The sequence below is a fragment of the Falco rusticolus genome, chromosome 7, assembly GCF_015220075.1.
Source record: "Falco rusticolus isolate bFalRus1 chromosome 7, bFalRus1.pri, whole genome shotgun sequence".
NCBI classification, from domain to species: domain Eukaryota; kingdom Metazoa; phylum Chordata; class Aves; order Falconiformes; family Falconidae; genus Falco; species Falco rusticolus.
In genome coordinates this window covers 17,210,197-17,232,415 of record NC_051193.1, presented here as the reverse complement: position 1 = coordinate 17,232,415, position 22,219 = coordinate 17,210,197, and the positions used below count along the sequence as shown (strand labels likewise).

General features: G+C 38.8%; 1 long non-coding RNA gene across 1 annotated transcript; it reads left to right on the top strand.

Moving 5' to 3' along the window:
- Nucleotides 1-803: 803 nt before the first annotated feature.
- LOC119150775 lies at nt 804-21,062 on the top strand. The gene is made up of 4 exons (XR_005105197.1): nt 804-906; nt 9,200-9,206; nt 14,207-14,213; nt 21,051-21,062. It is a non-coding gene; the product is annotated as an uncharacterized LOC119150775 (long non-coding RNA).
- The last annotated feature ends 1,157 nt before the right edge of the window (nt 21,063-22,219 follow it).

The following is a 22,219-nucleotide window of genomic DNA, read 5'->3' as shown; positions in this document are numbered from 1 at the left end:
AAGCATTCCTGACTGGAGCAAGCCATTAATTCAGTGGCATGCTGCTTGGCTGTAAATTCAGTAGTGAAAAATCTGCAGAGACTTCCAGTCTGGTCCTCGGGGAGAACCAAAAAAGTAGTCATAAGGCCAATCTGAGAGTCCCACTCATTCTGACTCTGAAATTCTTATGGTTTATGGACATGAAGGACTTGAGGCATTTCTAAAGATTCAAATACTGCTGAAGAATTAGGAATGTTGTGCACAGGAACCAGTTTTCACTATTTGGAATCTTTTCTGATTTTTTTCCTCAGCATAACTTTGAACACTTGAAATGAGGTTGTTGTAGGTTTCTGGCTTTTTAGAAACAGAATGTGCTGTTAATATAAAAAGAAGAATTTCTCCCCTTTTATAATAAATCTGTGTAATTTTCTAATTTCACTCATGTAATCTGTCTTTTGTGTAAAGCTGTTAATTTAAAACATCTACTACAGGAATAACTATTTCAAAATTTATTCATTTTCCTTATTAAAAAAAAAAAAAACAGCCAAACCAACAACCATTATTTTGGCCTATCTCTATGCACAAGAAGTATTTTGGATTTGACCAATCTGTGTGTTTTCTAACAAAACTCTACACAATTCCAGTTTTAAACCCAAAGATCCTGCTTAAGTTTATAGAGTCTCTTTTAAGGTCAGAACCACAGTTGGAGTTGAAAAGTGTCTTATTTTGTCTTTTGGTAGAAGTTCAGGAGTAATGGAAAGTGGAAAGGTCTTCAGGGAATTCTGTGATAACTCTTCTTCAGAAAGACCACCAGAATCTGATATCCATTGTCCTGGTTTCGGCTGGGATAGAGTTAACTTTCTTCTTGGTGGCTAGTGCAGCGCTGTGGTTTGAATTTGGTGTGGGAACAGTATGGCTGGGAACTTTGTGGTTTCTCAGGATTTGCCAGCAGAAGGACTGGAGTGGCACAAGAAATTGGGTGGGAACACTAGCCCAAGAGGTATTCCATACCATGGGATGTCATGCTCAGTATATTAACTGGATGTGGTTGGCCAGGGTGGCCAGTCATTGCTCGGAGGCTGGCTGGGCATCAGTCAGTGGGTGGTGACTATTGTACTGTGTGTCACTAGTTTCCTTTTATCCCCTCCCTTTGGATTTCATTCCTCTACCCTTCTTCCTTTTCATTATAACTATTATTGTTATTATTAATATTGTTCTTTTGGGTTTATTTTATTTCAGTTATTAAATTGTTCTTATCTCTGCCCTTGAGTTTTACATTTCTTTCTGATTCTTCTCCCTACTCCCCTGGGTGAGGAGGGAGGGAGCGAGTGGCTACACGGTACTTAATTACTGGCTGGGGTTAAACCCCAACATTCATGTAGAAAATGTCTTCAGGCAGATTGAGAATCTCTATGAACTTACACACAAAGTTTCTTCCTTTAGTTTACCCTAAACCCTTTTTCCCCTCTTAAAAACAAAACAAACAAAAAAAACCAAAAACAAAACCACCACCAAAAAAACCCAACAAAACAAAACACACCACTGTACAGGCAAGATGAAGAAATGGTAGGCCTACAGAGTTGGGCAACTAGAAGAAAAGCATTGAGACATGCAACTAATAAATAAAGCAGTTTAATAGACCAGCCATATAGTTGCATGTAATTCCAAAGATTTACAATGAAACTAAGCTAAATACTTTTTTAGAAGCAACCAAAGAATTGCAGTCACTGTGTGCAGGTCTCAAAAAGCACTTATGATTGAATATCAGACAGAAACTGATCTCTGGATTTGTAGTTTTGTTTGCTATTATGGCTTTTACAGCATGCTGAGATAAACTGATGTTTTTGCTAAAGGTATTACGTGCCTTGGCAATCTCCTGTGCTGCAGAATCTGGCTTTAAGAAAGTGTTTCTTAAGAGATCTACCTCAACGCACTGACTAAACACCTTTTTAGATTGAGGGCAGACTGGAAGTACTCTATGATCCCTTTTCTGCATTGCTTAATAACAGTAGGACAAATCCCACAGTCCTTATAGAATCATTACTGAAATCATTAGGTGTTTTGTCTGATTAGGGATCGACTCAAAACTGACCAGAGGCTTCGTGACTTTTCCTCATGGGATTCCGAAGGCTGATCAAAGTTAGATTACTAATGCTCTGTGACTTATTCCCTTACAACTAAAATTTAAAGGACACAAAAACAGACTGAAACAGGAGACAGTCATCAATTCTAAAATATTGGAAAGCATATTAATCTAAGAGGCACAAGTGGAACATTTACATATATATTTTATTTTCATGTATTTCATACATGAGTAAACATGCACACATTTTCATTCTTATCTTTCCTGTGTCACCATGAGCACATAAGCATGTGAAAAAGTGGAACAGTATTATGTTGTGATACTGATGTTGATGAAATACTAATACTGAAATGCATAACAAAACAATCATTGTCACAAAAACATCAGGAATACAGTGCTACACACACCACTTCAAACTATGGAAAAATAGTTCACATGGGTCAAAAATTACGGAAATTTTCCTCTGTGTATATATGAACTCTTTAAATTGTGCTATAAAGGATGTAGGCAGCATGTATGATGAGAGCTTTTGTGGGTGAAATCCTTGTCCATTGCTGCCAAAGAGAAAATTTCAATGTGCTGTGGCCATAAAACTTAATTATTTGTTGTTGAATCTGCCCTGCTGATATTAACATTGGCTCCTTTCCCCAAACTACATGAAGACGTAAGCAGTTGGCAGTCCTGGTGACAATATGTAAATTACTCATAGTGAACCTAATCTTGTATAATAAATGCTAATTTGACTCTAAATTTGTTAACAATATTTTAATGTGGTAATTGAGGTCAAGGGAGACTCCAGTTAAATGCTAAGCTATCTATAACTGTCAATGTTAAATAGTACTTAGGTATCCTTGCTGAAAATCAGATATTCAGGTTAACATATATCATTGTTTTTTTGCAGCCAGAAATCAAATAAAGTGTATTAGTCTTGGCAGCATGTAAGTATATTAGTTTATAAATGTGCAGCTGCAACTATCTATAGCTTTTTGGACTTGTTTTGTATTACAACGGACTAGTAATTGCACTTTTTCCTGTTCTGTATATAATTTTGATTAGAAATCAAGTAATAAATACATGCCTAAAGGCTTCTGGAAATTAACTGGCATGTTTGTCTTCTGTCAGCTGATTGGTGAGGTTCAATTTTAACCAATTTTATTCATGGTTTCACTTACCATTGCTTCTTTAAAAAGCTTTCCAAACATTGTGATAGACATGCAAGTGATGAACTTCTATAGCAACTACACTGGACTGAAAGGGTTTTGTCTATTAAAATGTTCTGATTTTTCCTGAAGATGTTGGCATTCATCAAAAACATTTAGGTAATTGTGAGTTAGTGTGTGTCCATTCTCTTGTTACAGCTTGGATGTAACTGCAGCAGGTACGGGAGGAATTTTTATGCAATAATCTCTCTCATTTCCCCTTCATTTAGCAGAAAGTAAATGTGAAGGGTCCTACCTTCCCCTTATACCCAGGAGCAAATTTATAATAGGTAATATGAACAGATAATATTATTATTTATTTTTTTAGAGTCCAGGCTATCTAAAAATGTCTTTTTGAAAATGTGGAAAAGGTTGGGATTTTTGTTTCAGTTGGGTGCATTTTTTTGTGAATGTTCCAGCTGAGTATTATTTCAGCCAAAACAGACTTGTGCCAATTTCCTTATCCTAGTTTTGTCCCTTGTCAAATGGTCACTATGTTCAGCATAAGAGAACATCTTCTCCAATGGAAATCAGCCTCCTTCAGTGCCATTAGTCCCCAGATTTGCAAGGGAAATCATCAGCTGAGTATAGTAGCCTGTGCCCTTACACTACACATGGTAGCATCCAGCAGCTCTGGGACCACCAGTGCAGCCTCCTGCACAATGTGTGTGGAAGAGATTATGTAAAAAACGCAGCACAAGTCCCTCGCTTTCCTTGGTCCCCCATAAGAACGGTTTCCTTATGACAAAAGCCTGGGAAATCCCCACACATCCCTTTGCACTGACAGGGACTTTCTGTGCACTGTGGGACAAGTTACAGAATTTCTTCACAGCACCCTCAGTGTGAGAAAATGCAGAGCTATCGTATTTTACATGCACAGGTAGCGCTCTTTGAAAAAAGTCCTCAGATATTTCATACTCAGAACGCAGGGAGCTACTGATGAATTGGACTCAAGGCTATGGTGGATTAGAAGAGATGGGTTTAAAATACTACAGAATGGCAAGGAGTTTAGTAATGAAAATAATTTTAAAATAACATATGTGGAAAATGTGGTGGTGATAGTTCATTTGGTCCTAACAGCACCTGCATGGGACAGACAACAGCTTCTTCAGCACTCCCTGCAGCTGGAGGCCTGTTCTTAGTGGAGGACTGCATCTGTTTAATGCCCTAATAATAATGATTTCCAATAGGTTTAGAGGAATTAGTGTTTATTAAGGTTTGAAATCCTGGATTAAACAATTCCTGTTCAGTTTTGATCCCAAGAAGGAAAGGCAAAAATCTTATTTTATCTGACTCTCTATATGTAAAACATTATCTTCCATTCTGAACACTCAGGACTCATACTTCATAGATGGCATTATCACATACGATTACCCTGAAATCTATCCCAGTTAATCTGGTTGGTTTGGGTTTTGTTTAGCACCTTGTAAACCTTGCGGATCTTACACATCTGCACTGCCTGAATCACCAGATAACAGCTTCAATAAAATCTTCTCTGGTGGAAAGACTTCATGATCAAATTTACAGAACGAGTAAAAAAATTTTTGTATATAATCCTTTCCCTCCTTAATGCTCATACAGTATGACACTACTATAAAGCATGTTTATTCAGTGAATAAAGGTACTGCATGATAAACCAGTTAACAGAAAGCTGATGTTAAATTTAAGCTGATTCTATGATTTCTGCTTCTGCTGATTTCAGGCTCCCATTGCAGGCAGTGGGGATGTTTGTCTGGAGGAAGAAGGGAAAGACTGGGCAAGGACTTTAGGATTCAGCCCCTGGGCTTCAAAATAGATTTAATAAAAACAAGTAATAACCTGCAATACACCATAAACTCTGCAAGGAATAAGGAGAGAGAGAACGTTTGCTGCAAATGACTCTACTTTTCAATACCAGTGTAGTGTGGGCAATTCATAGTTAACATAGTAAACCTAGACAGTCTGATTCAAATTCCATTGAAGTCAGTGCTTGTTACACAGACTTTGAATCAGGTGGTTGGTTTGTGCATTCACTGGTTAGCATAAGGTTCCTAGAATCGCCAGTCATTCTGTGTTACTGTGGCTGTAATTTCACTGATACCCAAATACATTAAAAATGTAGGTTCACAGATGTTAGCTGTTAATTAGTCCTCATCTGCCTGTTTGCAAATTGCACTCCTTCAAGTATTACTATGGCACCTGAACAAAAGATTGTGATGTAATCCGTAGAAGTGGTACTGTCAAAGTCCCCATAAAAATACACCAAGACTGAATGCAGTTTCTTGATTATCACACTTTCATATGTCATTTAAGAATAATGTCCTTGTCTTGATTGGGAGCCAGGGGTGACATACAAAAACATTAATAGTAGCTAGGCTAGAGCAGTGCGATGGCACTGAATGCAGGAGCAGTTCAGACACAGAGCATCTTTTGTCTAGTGGTATTTCCTGCTCATCCTCAGGGGAATCCAACCAAACCCTGGACATTCAAACCCAGAAAATTGGTCTGGCCTTGGCTAGACTAATAGAAGTCAAAACTTCAATCAGGCACTTATTAGTTACTTTGTGCACGTGATATAAGGTGCCTTTGTTGGTGGCAAACAAGTGCAATTGCAGCTTGGAATTGACAATGAATTTTTTTGCTATCTTTGACTGCTCAATATAAGGTTAGGATTGGGTCATGTACCAGGGCTTTTACCAAATTAATGCTATCAGGGGAATTAGGCTTAAATGGAATTCTTTCCATCTAAACAATTTCATCCAGTTTTTTCTCTGTGTTTTCTCTTTGTCTGTTGGTATGAGCATATAAAATAATTCAGACGGGTCAACAAATGAAACAATACATAAAATATGTTTTGAAAGAGAGACAGTGGTGTTTGCATCAGCTCTTGTGCTGCTGCTTCAACCTGAAAGTTCTAAGCAGCTTCTTCTTTTTATCAGTCTTTGAATATGATTTTCCAGCTTGCTTCTTAATAGGAGATCATAGTTTAAGGTAAATCTAGAATATTTCCCTGAATTTAAAAAAGATGATTTGCAGTTTTATTGAGCCCTAAGCAACATTGTGAAATATTTACCATGAGCAATTCTGTACTGCTATCATGAAAAATTATTCACACACAACTCAGCTAAATGCTACTGCAAAGTTGTAGCCACATAAAGACTGTCTCTTTCTAAGCGATATCTGCAAGAGTGCACCCAAAGCTGCACCCTGTGCACTTGCCTTTCAGGACGATGCTTGATCACATGAAATGATAAAGCTGTTCTTGCCCCAGAGGTTACTCCAGGAGTAGATCATTTCCAGAAATAGGAATGAAAAATACCATATAAGTAATACAAGCATTTAGTGAAGTTCCATGACAGTATCTGACTTCAGATACCCAGATTAGAAGAATAGACAAGTTTGAGCATAGACTTTCTAACTCCATAGTTCACGGACTGATGAATGCAGAGCTTCTATTTGACTGATGACAGTGCTATCAAAAGCAACCTACTGGAGTCATTTAAATCTTCCAAGCTTGTTTATCTCAGGTGGAAGTTATAACTGTTATTCGTGTTTCCACAGCTACCTCTCTGTCATCTGAGCTGAGACTGCCAGGAATCTGCAATATTCAAATGAAAATCGAGTTTGCTCACAATTATATTTATCGCTTTATTAAACTTAGGGTGTGCTTTGTATCTTCCCTTTCTTTTTTCAATAGCAATTACACTGGCAATAGACAAAGATAACTAAGCAACAGTATAAGTGAAGAGTATTTCTAATAGAAAAAGAGAATAATTTTCATTGAATAACATGTCTGTATCAGCAACAAGGAGGGGGGGTAATGTTATGGAGGCAAATCATATGCTCTGAAAGTTTAAAATGAAAGAAAACTGAAGAACAAAAAGAAGTCTGGGTGATAAGGTTCACAATGGTTTTTCTACAGATATAGCATAAAGCTAGCTTTCAAAGCCAACAATAGATAATAAAAGGTATAAATGCTCTACCAACAGAAGCTCATGTCCTAAATGGCAACATACAGGTTTTCTATAAGTGGTGATATTTCTTCTTTATTATATTAATAACATTTTGCATGTGTTAAATCAATGGACTTTTAATCAGTTAACTTTGATTGTATTTGTGTGCTTATTTTGATAAATTATTTTAATATACTTTAATGTTAATTATTCAAGTATAGGCTCATAGTCAATGATCTTTAATTTGAAAGGAGTGCTTTCACTGCTGACAAGAATTTAATTAAGTTTTTATATTCTTCATGACTAGGAATGAATTCTTTATTATCCTACCACCTGAATGAATTGTGCATGATTCTGGAAGATAGCTAAGACTTTTCTCTCAAAGTATCTGACAATTAAACCCCATTGAGAAGTTAAAGTACATCTACATACTGGTTGTGGTTTGACAGCAGTTCATAGATTACTAAAAATTTCTGTTAAGATAACAGTGTGTAGTTAATACTCTTCATTAGAATATCATACCACTTGATTATTTTGTTAAATCTTATTTGATATTCTTGGAACAAAAAAAAAAAAAAAGCCAAAGGTTTCTTGCTAACAACATTTATGGCAGCGTCTTCTCCCAGATTGTGTGAAATAATTTTAAAACGCTTTTAGATTATTGCCTTAGAACAAACACTTCTGTATAGATAAATGTGAACATCTGCAACCTAAGAAGTGACAAAATGCTAGAACATGCAGGCAAAGAGTTGGAATCAGTTGTAAGTGATTTCTTTCTAGGTATATTTGCCCAGTGTATACATTAAACTAACGTGATGCAGCTGTTCTTCAGCCCACCTTTAAAAGCTGAACTTCCTCCATGCATCATACCACAGAAGAGGTAGTGCAGGCAGTAGCATGGTCTGTGTTTTCTTATCTCCCTGCATTTATTGCAGACTTTCTTACCCTACTAGTCTCCATTTCTCAGTAGTACAAGGATTACAGGTGGGGCCTCATGCAAGTCCTTAATGCTTAGTGCTTTGTGGTTTAGAAAACAGAGATGATCTGCTGGGGTGACACATTGGGTCTTCACTGCAGCTGCAGGTTTGAAGTCTTGTTCTTCTACGTGCTCTGAGGTTCTCATATGCTTCTTGATTGTCATCTGGGAATTCTTCAGGAAAGAAAAGGAAGGGCTGACTTCTCAGACTCCCCCGTGCTTCTGCATATTTCCCTGCAGTCCAGTCTCTAAGTCTTTTTCACCGCCAATTCTTAATATTTCTGCCACTGCCTCTATTATCTGGACCAACCATAGAAGGATCTTCGCTTCTTGTCACTTATCGAAATGGGTTTCATAGAGGCTGTCCTCATCCTGGATATCTATAAGATCCTCAGGGACTAACTGCATTTTTTGTGTTTTGAAGTCCATCAAACTAGGATGCACTGGTTGACTGATTTCTGTTCCCTGTAAGAGCCAGTTTCCTGAAGTATTTCGAAAAGGGTATGTCTTAGAACAAAACCTTCTGTGAAAGAATGCTCAGAGCTGAATATAAATCTGGCATTTAGCAACACAGAGGGCGTTAAGCCTATACAGTGAGAAACAGTTGTGTTTAATATTATTTTGTGACATGGGAGTAGAAAAGAAATCATAGAAGAATCTACAGTACCTAATTTTGAGGGTTTGATAGTTTTCCTTAGACATTATTGCCTTCAAGGTTTTGTAGTTTTGTATTTCTGCTGTCTCCAAGCAATAGATGAAGTTTATAATCTTTTGTTCATTTTGACAAAAGTCACTGTGCAAAGGAGCTGTACCAAAGATTTACAAGTTTAGGTATTTATTTTGGGCACCTCCACACTGGTGCAGGTGAGATAGGTATATATTTTCGGATGAGAGTGAAGATTATGTCTATTATTGGCTGTTAATTGTGGCAATATTATGCCAGAACCTATAAAACTCTGACATCAGACTCTTTTTGCACGGACACCCCATGGTCTTGATAAAATTTCCAATACCATTATTTTTCACAGAGCTTTTCTGTATTTCCTTCTCTAATTTCTCTTTTGTATGTATCCCAGGAAATATATATGTTTGGATGGGGTTAGTTATGATAATTTGTGCAGATTTATTGACTTTCAAAACATAAAATGGCTTAAAGTGTTGTTTTGAAGTATCAGTAACAGGTGTTATCTTGCCATTATCAGAGCTGGCAAAGTATAAAAAGAACCTCTTTTACACTAGTAATAAACTTCTGGGAATTTGTGTTTAACAGCTGTACCTTGAGCAGGCCCATTTTAAATGACTTGAAAATTTGCCAATTTGTTTCCATGCACGTAAAAAAGAAAAACATTACCACAGACAACGCAGCTCCAAATGCTTGTCTTGAAATCTAGCGCTATACAGTGTGATCTACAGACATTACATCCAAGTTTGTAATGTTTTCTTCTTTGATAAAACTTGATAAAAGTCAAGTTTCATCCAGTATTGAATTTTTATGATTACTTAGAAATGCCTGAAAGTTTGTTTCAGAATTGCTGCTGACAAGACCTTTTAACTACAGAAGCGCATTAAATTCACTATAATCATAATAAAATTGTTAGATATATATTATAAAACAACTATGTTACTGCCTGTGAAATACTATGAAAGAAAAAAGGAAATAAAAATTGCCTATCTTAAATAGTAGGAAAACAGTGATTAATCATCCTGTTCATGTAAACAGGGTTATTGTTCTTTTTATAACACGACATCGAGCCAAAAGTATGTGATTGATTTTATAAATCAGTCACTACCCTGTTCATACCATCATTTTTTTTCTTTTAATGCACTCTGCATTAATATCCTGCCTCTGGCTTGTTTCATTGGATTTCTTCCTTGCCAGTAGAAAGTAAGCAGCTATGTATGTTTGAAGGCAGTAAGCACTTCTCTGCAAAACTCACTGGGAAAAAAAAAAAAGAAAAAAAAAAAAAAAAAAAAAAAAGAAGCAGCAAAACACAAGAGAAGGTAGAATTTTGGGAGCTTCCAGTGGGAATTCAATGATAAGCACAATAAGCTTGTATTGTGTTTGGAACTGAAGAGTTAGATTTTCTGTTAGGCTTTCAGAAATTGCTCCTGCAATAATAGCTTTACTGCTGTTAAACCTCTCGCATAATATGCAACACCTTTCTGACTCTTTATAAGGATTTCCAATATCTAGCAATGGTAGATAACACTCAAGACTGCATCCTGACCTTCAGCTCTATGACTGACTAGGCCATTTTTTCACTGTCCTTGCGTCCTTGTGAAGCACTAAGCTTTTTCTCAGCCTTTGTTTTTATTCTGATTGCTAACCAGGCAATAATTCAGCTAGCTTCTTACTTGGACATAGAAACAAGGAATTTCAGCAAGGCGTAAAGCCAGAAATCCAACCAGAGGGGATTTGAACTACAGTTTGAATTCTGTTTTATTTGTGTTAAACTATTTATTGACCCCCACGTGCTGGAGCAATCCATAATCCAATTTATAAATTCGTAATAATTATGATAAATAATTAAAGTACAGATTTGTTTGTGGTCACTGGGCCCCTTTACTTAACGTATTTTTTCTTGATCCATTAGTAAAATGGTTTTTCTACTTTATGTCACTGTACCCCTGGTCTTGTAAGAATGAAGATACTGGGAGCATACATTTTAATAGGCGCTGAATCAAGAATATATTGATAAGAGTATCAAATTATTTTCTAGTAGTCTGTAAAGATCTTTTAACTTCTGTTATCTATTGAGACCACCTACTTTGGTCTGTCTTGTACTGTTGATATGGATTGCTATGTTTAAGTTGCTTCTAAAGTTTCTCTGGGAAGTCCTTTTATCCTCACAGTTGTTGGTTTGCATTTGATAACTTCTAATTCTTTCTACCAATATCCAGGGTCTACATCCTAATCACACTCAACATGACCTCCTAATTCTGGAAGGGACAAGTTGTTGGCTAAGATTTATTTAATTTCTTCTTTCGTGATGAAGTATCTCCATTTAACATCCAGTATCTTTCATAAGTGCATATATTTCAGAATATGTCTCTTTTCCTGCCTCATGTATTAGATCTCCACTTCTATCCAGCCATGTGTTAATAATATTTGTGGGATCAGTAATTCAGATTGGTCTTGACAATGGGCCCTTTCAGATGTCCTCATACTGGTCTGTTAAGTCATGATGCCTTGGCTTGATTTGTTGTTGACACTGCAAGAAACATCTGGAATTATACTGAAGTGAACCTGAAGAAATGCAGTATAAAATCATCTTGCAATTCTTCTGTTGTACATTTCTAGAAACACCATGGTAAGTGAATTGCATCAAGAATCTCTCATTCCATTTTGGTGACAGTATGGTATAGTGTTTATCTATCTGTGTATTTTTAGAATTTCATATTCTTTGTGTCAGGAAATTAGTCTTGTTAACTGTTAAGAAACCTTAATTTCATGTTAATTTCAACACATCTGGTTGAAAGATAATGGTGCCTCTGATAGTCTTTTTAATTATTCTGCCTTCAGTTTCTGGGCTTTATTCTATAAGCCTACCAATCTCTGCTCCACGTAATGTTTATATAAAAGCTATTCTTCTGCCTTTTCTTGTGCAACTTTATACTTCTATTATACCTCTGGATCTTGTGAAAACTATTGATTTAAGAGCAGTGCCTTTCTCACATTGTGCCCTTTCCTACATCTGAGTTTCATACCTTATAGTGCTTCCAAAACCTTAGTCTTGCTCTTAAGACTCAAAACTGACTTGGAAATCATTTCAGTACCAACTTGCCTGGGTATGTACCCATTTATATTTTCCTAGAGTATATGGCACAACGCTCATGTGTCTATCCCTCTCCTTATGTTGTAGATCCCTAGGATGTTCTCCCCAGGAAAATATGAGCCTCTTTCTCCATTAGTCCAGCTGCTTCATTGCCAGGGCAGTTGGACAACATCTGGTGTGCGTATGTACATCCAGTGAGACTAAGATGACTGCAGAATCCCAGCTGAGCCAGGAACATTGTTGCCACCTGGAAAAGCCCTTAGACCTTTGTCATTTGCCCAGTATGCGAAATGTCTCTCACTTTCATTGTGGTGCAGTGTACGTGCTCACACTCGGGAAAAGTAGCCTATTCCTCCTCTTCAGTTATGTATTGTTTTATTTTATGGGATTATTTAACATCTGCTGGTAAACAGCTTTTACATAACAAAAGGTGGAAGATGGCATGGTCATGTTGAAGTAGCAGGCAATTTTGGGGTTTTATGTTTGGAATGGAAAAAAGGCCAACAGCTTACTACTAACCACATGATCAGAGTAGTTAAATGGACAGCCACATATTTAAAGCTGTGGCAGTAGGTGTGGGGCTGTTTGTTCAGTGCTATCCCATCACAGAATTACACAGCTCGCTGTGGTTGCAGTCTGATAATTATTATTGATTCGCTCTCAGGCTGTCAATCTGGGGACAGCGCTAAAGCAGTCCATGATGGACAGAAAGAGGATTGGACAGCCACCATCCAACGAGGAAACTTCATCTTGAAAATGAACTTAGATGAGATGGTGCTAGTGGATAAGGGTAATTGATGATTGTTTCAGAGTCGAAGAAGGGAAAAAGGAGAGATAAAAGATTCCTCTTTGGCATTCATCCTTAGTGTCCTGTAACACTCCAGGGACTGTCTGCAAACTCTATAAAAGTTTCTATTTTCAATGTTTAGCCAAATATACTGCTCTTGCTATTAGTACTAATTAGCTTAGGGTCACCAGGATCCATGAGAAAGGCAGGACAGTACCTCAGGGAAATAACTTTTCCCAACCCAGATGTATTATCTTGATCTACTTTTGAGTTCCTAAACATAAGCAAATCTTAGCACTTTTAGGCTGGTTAAAGCACTTAATACTTGAGATGTAGATATTAGCACTATGGATCACTATACTAAAGCCTTGTACAAGCAGTAATGAGAGTTATACATTATATTTTAAAGCATCTCTTTATAAATATATAGTATAAATACTAGAGTATTTCTTTATAAATCTGCTCTAATTAACTGTCAACTCGTGAGAGAGTAAACAGTCATAATAGAAGTGCTAGGCAGTGTAAGCTATCCAGACTCTTATTTTATGATGTGGTTGGCCTTTGTATTTTTAGAACACCATATAAAATGCTTGAGATAGAGCAATGAGTGCCAATGAAATTAAAACCTACCTACACATCTTGATCTATCCTTTTAGCTGAATTCTGCCCATGCTTTTATTTCAGCACTGATAATGCTTCATGTAATTTCCTTTGCTTTTTTTACTAAGGTAGGTTGAGCTGTTGTGTTTCAGTTGGGGATTATCCTCGTTGGTCATCTTGCATGTACAGGACCTGGAATCACAAATCTCCTACAAACTCCAGAAATCACAGTGTGTGAATTCAAAAGTGCCAGCTGGAAGGAAGGACTATTAACTTGGCTGCCGGCTGGTAGGGAGTATCTCTGAGCCTCTCCTGAAAAATAAACCTCTGAGCAGAGGGGAGCAAATGAGGGCCCTTCCTTCTTCAGAAACACCAGATTTACTCTAAGTGCTGTGGAGAGAAAACTGGATAAATAAAGATCTTTTGCAGCTCTGATGTCTTCAGCAGGCAGGGAGTGCTCAGACCTTCTCCTCCTCCTTGGCAGGGCAGCAAGGAGGTTGCTTGCAGCCCCAGGATTTGAGGTGAACACTGCTGGCTTGCTCATAGGGGTGACTTCTTATTGGTTCTTGTGTACGAATATTTTCTTTATGTTACCTTTCAACCTAGCAGCTGCTGTATCAATGTAAGTATTTTCCCTAGTATTTCCTTGTCATTTGACTGCTGTAATATTAAACATCAGTTGTAACTGAAAGGGACCATGTATTGGGGAAAATTCACTTGGATTTTCATATAAGCCCCAATAGAGATGTATCTTAAGTGCCTAAGCTATGAGGCCAATCTTTCAAGATTTTTAGAGAGGAAGAGATGGACTCCTGCAGAGGACAAGTCTCAGCAAGTGTCTAATTTATGTGACTTAACTCAATTCCTTGAAGAGCTTTTCTGTCCTCTCACTATGTAATCAGAGATTGTCAGTAAGAGCAGAGATCTTAAGGCAGCTCAGATGAACAGCAAAAGCAACCCTTCCTTTCTGGTGTCTGTCATTGCTTCCAGCTGGTGATATCATCTTCCACAAAACAGTATGGAAGAGTGAAATGCAACCAAGAATGTTCATCTCCCTTCCTGACCCACTCAGTAGACACATGGAATGGCACATCCACTCTTACTGGTGGTGGAAGGGAAAAAAAGGATTACTGCCAGGGCCACAGGGCTGCCTAAAGGAGTGCCAGCAGAACAGAAGGTGTAAGCTTGGTGAGAAGGATTTATAATCTTCTTTGCAGGTAGCAAGGAAGGTTTATACTCTGGCATATAGGTGGAAAATGGTTAATCCTGCTTTCCTTTGATATTCTTTCTCTTTAGGTGAACTTTCAGATAAAGCAAAATTATATTAAACTTTTCACTCCTGTACTTCAGAAATAGCAGAACCACAATATTTCAAACCTGATAAACATTTGCAGTCAGTCTGGGGCTAATTGTACCAGCCATCAGCCGAGACGAGTAAGTTTATCCTCAAATTTTATGATAGAGCAGATAGAGCTTTGAAATTAAATTGCCTGAATTTATGTGGGGAAAATGAGGACTGTGATGGAAAGGACATCATTCTTTCGTTTGTGACTCCAACATTTCCAGGGTTTACCTGGATTGCCTGAAGAATTAGCTAGGGCAGATGATAAGGCAAGATCTTCTGTGTGGCCACTTTTTTCAGGTATCTCGAAGGCTTCTAAATGCAGTTGTTTTCTTAACTTGGCTCCATGATCCCCTACTGTCCACAGTGCAAATTCATGTTTGAATTATTCCAGCTCTTCTGATTAACATCATCTTTGGGAAGTTAATACTGTGGAATGCACAGAGGAACACTGTGTAAAGGTTCTCTCCTATCTAATCCCTTTGCATACTGTCCCTACAAAGGCTAAGGATGAGACCAAGAGAAATTTTCTTGTTTGCATCCAGGGAGAGTCACATAATGCTTGCTCTGGTACAGCTCCTTGGTTGCTGTTCAAACTGGCCACGGCTTTACCAGAGTCCCCAAAGCAACAGTCTGAGCCTTCAGCAGCAGGAAAGGGCCTGAGCAGGGTGTGAGAGGAGCCCTGTTCTCACAGCAGACACAGTAATGCCATAGCCCATCACGATCCATGTGTGCAAAGTGAATGCGTTTTCTAAAGAGGATTACCAAAATGTCATATTGGAGTGAACAAATCAAGCCAAGCCTCCCCAAAGACTGACTTCTTTAAAGCTGTCGTAATTAGCAAGCATTTTAGGCAAGATGTGGAGATTATGGTGTTCTTTGTATTTGGATCTTCTATTTCATTGGCCCTAGGTGGTGCAGTTTTACTTCCCTGCTTTGTAGTTAAAGGCAGAGCTAGATGTGGCATTAGCAAGAACATCAGACTGAACACAATGGGACACAACTGAGGTGTGCAACAGAGCGTGCCCTCCATGACCAGAGAGGCTGTCCAAATGTTGACAGTTTGTTTACCAGGGGGTTTTAGTATGGGTCAAGGGATATTTTCAACTCTTCCAGGCTGCCCCATTGTGTTTGCATATACAACCGCTCGTACTGAATGGCTATGATGATCTGTATCTTAGAAGTCCCCCTTTTACTCAGATTTGCTGACTTTCATGGTGATGGCAATGTCTGTCTAATCTCCCGTCCTTTCCTGGAAATTGTGAATTGAATAAGGCTGTGTAAACTGAAGAATTGTTTCTCTGATAAGATTGTGGTTTTTCACTGTTGATATTAATTTGTATCTTTATTATTTATATTAACTAGCTTTCTTGGCTATCCCTACTTGCGGCAACAATAACTGCTAGTCCTGGGTCCGGGCCAAGCTGCGTAAATGCCAGGAGAAAGCAGTCAGCTGTCCACAGACTATTTGTGTGCCACTCAGAAACGGCTTGGATATCACTGTAGGTACTGCAGCCTTGGAAACGTTGGCTTCAATACCTTGTCTTATGACAGGGTTACCTTGTGACACAAGCTATTTGTTTGCAGCCCCCTGTACCAGCCAGGCTGCAAACCAAGGAACTGAGCTATTCTCGGGGCACTTCAGGGGGAGGGCTGTGGCTCAGAGAAATGCAGTTCCTCCCATCTTTTTTCTACTGGCCCACAGAAAGGAGCTGTGACTCTAGAGATGCTCACTTCTAGGAAATAACATCCCATCTTGTGAGCTTGTCAGCCTGGCTCTGCCCAAGCCTCTCAAATCACTCCTAAAATGAGAGAGGTGAGGGGTCTCTGAGGCCACATGAGGATTGTGTGCTGTGAGGAGCAGGTACAGGAGGCTAGAGCAACACGTTTTACTCTCCTGCATAGGTTCATAGAGAAGATCATGCTCTGACTTTAGGGGCCATTTTCTCCAGTTATAAGCTGTGACTTGAGGACTTCAGCAGGAGCTAGTCCCATGTCCTGGTAAATTCTTCCAAAGGCAACATAGAGGAGTAGAGGTGAAGGCATGACAATAGCGGTGATGGCTGTACTCCAAATGCCGTGCCAGAGTAGAGGAATAATTGACTGTATTGGCCAAATGACAGGAGATCACTGTGCTCTGACAGGGAAGCGTATGCCCCTCTCACTCATAACCACTGGAAATGGGAAATGGTGGGTATTCACTGAAACGAGTAATACGAGAAAGAGACTGTTCCATCAGTTCCTTTGAAGAACACCAGTGATTAATGGGTGTCAGCACCAATATTTTCTCCTAGCACAAAGACTGCCTGTGTGCTCTTAGTTGTGAGGGGTACAAGGTTACAAACTGGTGTGTGGGGTGTATTTTCTGGAAGCTAGAGGCCTGCAATTGCTGGGAAGAAAGCTGCAGCTGAAAATATTGAATTTCTCTAGATCCCTAAGCAGACCTGCAGGTATAATAATTGATCACAGAACACTGTAGGCTGGTCTGAGATGTGCAGAGATGAGGCAGAAAAAGGCACGATTCCTCATCTGCCTCGTTCTGCTTCTTGCTCCATCATCCTGTTTGTGTCACATCTGCTGTTCTGGGTTTTTCAAGCATCTCCTATGCCTCTGACCATCATGTGACATCTATTGCCAGATGATGACCGTCACTAGAGGCTCACCTTTGTATCTGTGTGCATATGCATTTTGTTAATACTGTAGTGTTTTAGATGAGTCCTTTGAGACTGAGACACCATTATTTTTCTTTTACAGTACCAATATAGTATTCTGTGCACTCATTAGGAAGCAGGAATTTTTTAGGAATTAGGAAGCATTTTTTCTAAGGCTCAGTGGTCTAAAAGTAATGTTCTGCACTGAGTAGTGTAAAAAGTGTCAAAAGTTTTTTAAGTAGCAGTATTGCTGCTCTCCTAGAACAGGGTAATTATCCAAAATAAGACTCCCATGCCACTTTAAGTATAGAAACCAGTGTGATATTTATTCCTTACATGTTGCAACTCTGAATAGTCAGATCTTCCACAGAAGCTCTGTCTCCTGATTTCTGACCTGATTCAGTATTGGGGGTGGGTACCAGCCTCATGAAAGAAGAGCACAATAATCCTATAAATGGTTGGGACACACTTGTACATCATTTGAATTGAGACTGTGTCAGTCAGCAGGTAAGCAGTTTTGTAATAGAAAAGAAGCTGGTTTGTGGGAGCTACCCTGCAGTCCCACCACTTGGAGCAGGTGTTACGATAAGATAATGGTCTCTTGTAGTAACCCTTGTGAATCACAATCCTTGAGGAAAAAGTAGGGACAAGCCCTTCAAATTGGGTTTCAAAAGCATATAAAGAGTTGACCTTACAGAGGTAGTTCAAGGAATAACCTAATCTTTCTGTCCCATATCCCCCCATGTACAAAAGCTTGCCTGAAATTGAAAGGGGGGGCAGGGGGGAGCGAAGCTTGTAAAAGCAATGTTGATACCAAATAAAGAGACTGGTGTCCCCACAAAATCATTTTACAGCCTCTCTCTGCAATCTGCAGAGGATTACAGGTTTGCAGCATGTTTATGTCTGGCTAAGACCAAGGAGGGTTTGCTGCAAAATGGTTATCAGTGTAGAATCAAGGCATAAACAACAGCACTGAAGTAAAAAGCCTAATGATTTGAATGAATTGAGTGGGAGAAATGATGTGTCTTAAAGACAATGTTGCTTCAAGAAAATATATTTTCTGCTGTGGTTTTTTTCCCATTATTAAGTTATAGTAAGCTCATATATACTCACAGACTTGCCTTCTGCAAAACTAACATAATTTTAACAATTAAAGATTGAAGTGTGGACTTCTGAGATGATCCCTTATGACCTACACTTTATTAGATTTATGTTACCTTTTGATATGTTCTATTTGCTGGAAGCCCCAGCATCCTATCATTATGATTCAAACAGGCTTTGCTCTCTGCTCACAAATAATTGATGCTCCCTTTGCACAAGGCATAGTTTTCAGCTGATAAGCAGCAGGGTAATTGGCACCTTCACAGGATATTAGGCAGGGGAAAAAAAGCATCACACTTAGCAGACAGGAAGCAGACAGGAGAAGGTAACCAAATAATTGTGGCAGTGTAATCAGGGCTAAATGTTACTTGACAAGCTCTATATGTTTGCACTTCCTGTAGTAAATATTAAGATTTCTATTTATCAGCAGAGGGGTGGGAGGGGGGAGCCTTTGCTACATGAACATTTGTAAGAGAGGTGCATTGTTAGCAGTATCTGTATTGAATATGGTTTATTCATTTAAAGACACCGTGCAGTTGTAAACACATCTGTGTAAGCATCTCTGTGGTCCCATGTTAGCTAGTGGGTGTGACATAATTAACAGCACTGTCATATCAGATAGGTGGCTATGAATAATACTAAATTGCAATGGATTCCTGTGCAGCTGCACGTTACACATTGTGTCTACAGGCTTGCAGCCTTAAAAACAAGAAAAATTAGGTGTATTTGAGGGAGCCAAGAAATGCTTTCAAGTCTAAAGTCTTACTCCGATGCAGATAAAAAGCTTCTTGGCTGCAGTCACTGGCAGTGTCACTGTGTCTCTCGAAATATTTTTAGTTTGTTTGACTTTGCAATGCTATTCTGGTACGACTTTTGTGGTGTCCAGCAGCTAATAGCTATACATTTATTTTGAAATTATCCTTTCAAGTTCAGCCATGTACCTGTTAAGACTAAAACCGTCGAACAAATGAGTCATATCAAATGTGCAATCTCATCAAATTTAGCTTCTTGAGCTGTGGCTGGTATTTTTAACAAGTGTGGCATTTCTCACCGGTAATTGCTTTTTCTTTATTTTCTTTGTATAGATTATGGACTTCATAGTAAATGTATTGGTGCATCTTTAATCTTGCGAGTCACTCAGATACTACACTGAGTGCACTGGAAATGTGTATAAATAGAAAGGTTAAAAATAAGTGTAACTATGTAATGCCATGCAGTATTTCTAGCAAAAATATTTGTTTACTAAGATCTACTTTTATTAGCCGCTACTTACAACTTCCTTATATGCTGTGTGAGTGTGTAAGGGGAGGTGAATGTTCTATTAACAAAATAATTCGGTGATGAACTAGATTCTATTTTCCCTACACAGACCAATTCCTAACCTTTAATAGTTATTAAAATACCCTTTTAAATGTCTACAGAGCACCAATATATATGTATGAGGTTTAATTATTACTATAGGGTTACAAAGGCTGTGATGGTGTATTTTATTAGATAAGAATAAGGAGTGTCAGTGGAAATAAGACCTATCACATTATAGAACAGCTCATTCCCAAGACAAGCACTTGTGTCTGTCCTGATGATGGTGTTGCTGTATTTGTTTTCCAATTACATCTTGAGTGAACTCAATAGAGCACAAGGCATGATGGGAGAAATCGCCTTTCACTGCAATTACTCTTCGTGGTCTGCCCAGAAACAGGGGAAGAAACATTCTTACTTACTTTACCATCCTTACCTGATTTCCGAGTACATTCCTCAGTACTTGCACATAAACGTGAACCTGCAGCAAAAGGAGCCACTAGCAGAGCTCTCTCTGGTTTGGTCCTGTTTCTCACTTGCACGCACAACAGTTACACCAGAGAAGAGGATTGATTTCTCCAACCAATTATGCTTAAACATGCTAAGCTTGTTATTGAGCTACATTGTTGTTATGTAGAACACTGTGCTTATGTGGTACAGCACTTTCCACTGATACTAATTATTAAATGAGTTCTTGCTGTCTTCACAACGCACAGATGGTGACAGTCTAGGTCTGAGTAACACACATAGGGAGGCAGTGTGTGGTAACTCTTCATATAGCCTATAGTTTGGGTAGTTATGGCTCTGTGTGTCTCGCTGTAGTACTTGTCAGAATTAATATTTTAAGAGCTCATAAATTTGTTAGAATATCAAACTTCACTGAGTTTTCTTCTATGGATGTAACATCTCCAGAAATAACAATCTGTTTTGAATCAGAAAGCAAACATTCGATTTTTCTCTTCTGGGCAGAAATATAAATACCAGTTTTGTTGGAGAATACTCTCAGTTCCATCTTTAATATTAAGATAATTAAGGTTTTTTTCCAGAGTTGTGGAGTGTCTACTATAATTATAGAACCTTCTGTTCCATTTCTAAAGCTTTATTTAACCACTTCATTGTCTTGGCCTGTTATGACATGTCATATATGGACTATTGGCATATGTGTTTGTTTATGTGTGCAGAAGCCTTACTTGCTAGCAGTTTGCAGCATTCCCTAGGTACTACATTGTACTGTCATTACTCTCGTGCTACTCAACAACCCAGCTGCTGAATAACAATATTTCTGCAGCTCTGATTTCACAGACTAAACTAATACCAGCCCACAGAAGGCCTTGCTGCTGTAGATCACCAGGCCACTGCATGAGGATCCGGAGCTGAGCTCCTGTTGGAACTGCATGCATGGTTCACTGTGGTCTGCTCCTCCAGCCCCTGCTGTTATCCCCACTGTGCTCTGAGGAATATGAGGCTCCTCTAATACTCCTTGAATATCCTTGGAGTCTGAAGGGGTTACCATAGCATTTAGAGAAATTAATCCAGGAAGGGGTTATCTCAATACGCTCTACTCTTCAGGAGGAAAAGTCTATTACTTAGTGACATTTCTTCCTGCTTAGTCTGTCTTTCTCCTGTGTCTCTGCTTGACAAAAGTAAAACGTACACAGAAAGAAAAAAAGTTTTAGCATCTACTTTGATGGGCAATCCTGCCACACAAGGCAGAGCACCTCCCCTTCAGCTGGAAAAGGATGGAGGAAACAAAGCATGCAAGTCATCAGATCCAGAATGAGACCAGTTTCCCTCAGTCTGTGCAGCCACAACTTATCTGTTGCTACCACTGGCAGAGTAACACCAGGCTGAATATGTGCACTGTTGTCTTCTCTGTCTTGTTGAATTGACCATTTGGAAAGAGAAACACAGCCATGGGGGTTGCACCTAGATTTTTGCCTCTAATTTGCAGCATGTTGATGCCTGTGGCGAGCTGAGAAATACCTTCTAAAATATATGCTCTCATGTGTTAAATTATGAGGAGGACTTAAAACACAGCCCTGTGGTGTTGGTCCTTGCCACAGATGTAACTCTATATTAAGAGACTGTGCTAATAAAGGAAATATTACTTTTCCTCACACAGGACATTAACCCTGCATTGCTCAGACAAATAAAACCATAAATTAAGGTGTAATTTTAGTCATAACAAGAAACATACCCTAGCCTAAGGAAGAAAAATCTACTTGAGGCACCGTCACAGCATTTGCCTTGGACAGCTGAGATTGAAGTTACAGCCTGTAGTAGTGTCCAGCCTCGTAGCACTCCCCATGGCCATGGGCACAGCAGGGGCCTCTTGCCTTGAGGTATCAAGGGCTACAGGACCCCCAGCTCTAGAGAATCCTTGTGCTTTGGTCATCCTTTTCCTGCCGCGGCTGCTGTTTGAGGCAGTCTTTTGCAGTATTTCTCTATTGCTGGCAGGAATCCTAGTCAAGATATATATTGTGGCTATACTGCA